The 2,926-nt window shown below is 43.5% G+C and overlaps 1 non-coding gene across 1 annotated transcript; it reads right to left on the bottom strand.

The window, feature by feature from the left end:
• Positions 1-1,611: 1,611 nt before the first annotated feature.
• Positions 1,612-1,686, bottom strand: Trnas-cga (transfer RNA serine (anticodon CGA)). Its single transcript has one exon. It is a non-coding gene; the product is annotated as a tRNA-Ser (tRNA).
• Between the last annotated feature and the right edge of the window lie 1,240 nt (positions 1,687-2,926).

The following is a 2,926-nucleotide window of genomic DNA, read 5'->3' on the forward strand; positions in this document are numbered from 1 at the left end:
TAGATATTTTAAGCAGATACGTGGAAAGCCAGCCCGCATCTCGTGGTCGTGCGGTAGCGTTCTCGCTTCCCGCGCCCGGGTTCCCGGGTTCGATTCCCGGCGGCGTCAGGGATTTTTCTGCCTCGTGATGGCTGGGTGTTGTGTGTTGTCCTTAGGTTGGTTAGGTTTAAGTAGTTCTAAGCTCTAGGGGACTGATGACCATAGATGTTAAGTCCCATAGTGCCCAGAGACATTGGAACCATTTGAAAAGCCAACGTGTCCTGAATCCAGATCGTGGCTCGTCAAGACTTCAAGTTGAGCGACATTCCTGGGAGCCACAGACGCATTCCCCACCAGTAATTAACTTGGTCGTGTGCCAGTGACAATGGCAACGTTACCCGCATCCGTTGCCGAGGTCGCTAACACACGCCTCTGCCGTTGCGCTGAACTCGGTTGATAAAATTTTCACTGCCAGTTCTTGTCCGGCAAGAGAAGGAGAAGTGGGCGCTTAAAGCTGTTTGCTCCAATGTCCTGGAGTTAATTCCAAAACTCTTCCCAGAGTGTCATAAAGTGAGAGCATGTGACATTGTTGATGATGATCTGTACATCGAATGGGCACGTTAGACTCGACCCTTGATGCTTTTCGAGAAGAGTAGGCTATGTACCTGCACCGGGGTTCACCCTCTTCTTTGTCTCATCATCATCATCATCATTCAACACAAACACAACACTATACACGCATCCACTACACTCATAAACCGTCTACAACTATACATACGACACAGATCCCACATATCCGCGAGGAAAGGAGCCAATTTGCGCGGAAGAAGAACATCCTTTTCGATAGGCGTTTGAAAGCAACCCGTGGGTTATTCCAACTAAAATGACACTCATTTTCGCTTAGATGTAATGTTTCCAGATTGTCTTGGTGCGATGCTTGATACGCCAGTCTACCGGAGTCCCCGAACTAGCAAACGGTCACGCATTCGTAAGATTAAATGATGGATAATAGTGACGGGGATATTCTCGTTAGCGTATCAAACCGCAAATTGGCGTTTTCACAAGGTAACTGTCGCCTCTTCGCTACAGGATCCAAGGAGACATTATTCTTGCTTAACGTCACTCATACATTGTGGAATAAAGAGGTCGCTACTTCTAGTAATTGTAATGACGTACTAGACAACAAACATAACCTCTTCTACATTAAATCGATGTCCGCTATGGAATGTCTGTAATATCACAGAAGCCTCTGCTTTCTTCACTTTTCGCCCGAACATTGGAATAAGGATGTCCGAACGTAATTTTTCGCGGCGACATACTTGAGCAAATAATTCACGGGATTCTTGCCACGTCAGATTTGTCTGTGTCGAGCATTCGACGATTTCCTTTTAAGTAGCTAACGGACTACTGAAATATCTCCTGATGATGGCCGCGCGGGGTAGCCGTGCTGTCTAAGGGCGTCTTGTGACAGTTCGCGCGGCTCTCCCCGTCGGAGGTTCGAGTCCTCCCTCGGGCATGGGTGTGTGTGTGTATGTTGTCCTTAGTGTAAGTTAGTTCAAGTTACCAGAATGAGATTTTCACTCTGCAGCGGAGTGTGCGCTGATATGAAACTTCCTGGAAGATTAAAACTGTGTGCCCGGCCGAGACTCGAACTCGGGACCTTTGCCTTTCGCGGGCAAGTGCTCTACCAACTGAGCTACCGAAGCACGACTCACGTCCGGTATTCACAGCTTTACTTCTGCCAGTATCCGTCTCCTACCTTCCAAACTTTACAGAAGCTCTTCTGCGAACCTTGCAGAACTAGCACTCCTGAAAGAAAGGATACTGCGGAGACATGGCTTAGCCACAGCCTGTAAAGTTTGGAAGGTAGGAGACGGATACTGGCAGAAGTAAAGCTGTGAGTACCGGCCGTGAGTCGTGCTTCGGTAGCTCAGTTGGTAGAGCACTTGCCCGCGAAAGGCAAAGGTCCCGAGTTCGAGTCTCGGTCGGGCACACAGTTTTAATCTGCCAGGAAGTTTTAGTTCAAGTTAGATTAAGTAGTGCTTAAACCTAGGGACCGATGACCTCAGCAGTTTTGTCCGATAGTCCTTACCACAAATTTTCTAAAATTTCCTGACGATGACAGAGGAGGAAGTTGTCAAAAGTTCAAGACTGATATTTTTGACGAGGCAAGAACTCCTTGAAGTGTTTATTTATATGAATAAATAATTATGCCAACAACTTCAATCTTTATTTGACAGTATCCTGAAGGAAGGTAGCATACCAAGAGAATGAAAGTATTAAGATTCCAGTATAAGAAATGAGATAAACAGATATTATATAATTATGGGGGAATTACCCTGCTTGATACCACCTTACAACTGTCAACATCAGTAATTAGAGACAATGTGTAGAATGAAATAGAAATAACAGAAAAACAACAAATATTTAGGGAAAACAGGAGTGCAACAGATGCAATTTTCGCTCTAAGACAGCTTTCGGGGAAATCCATAAAGATTAATAATCCGACCTTACTACCTTTTGTTGAAGTGTCAGCAGGCTTTGATAGAATTAGAAAAAGGATATAACTGAGAAAAAAGTAACAACAGGTGTAGTGAGAATCACAGAAGATATTTACAAAGGTAATAAAACGAGAATTAAAATACACGAAGGATTCACAGATAAAATTATACTAGGTAAAGGAATCAGACTAGGAGACTCATTAAGCCCACTCCTGTTTAACTTAATAATGGATCACATCACTGATGCCATAAGGAAGAAACCAGGATATTAAATACCAAATAAAGTAATAAATATAATGTGTTATGCTGATGATATTGTATTGATAGCAAATAAAGAGGATAGTTCGCAAAGGCTACTTCACCAGTTTTATAAAACTGCTAAGCAATATGACACGGAAATCTCATCTAAAAAACTAAGCATTTGGTAACATAAAAAAAAACTTGTA

The sequence above is a fragment of the Schistocerca gregaria genome, chromosome 2 (assembly GCF_023897955.1).
Source record: "Schistocerca gregaria isolate iqSchGreg1 chromosome 2, iqSchGreg1.2, whole genome shotgun sequence".
NCBI classification, from domain to species: domain Eukaryota; kingdom Metazoa; phylum Arthropoda; class Insecta; order Orthoptera; family Acrididae; genus Schistocerca; species Schistocerca gregaria.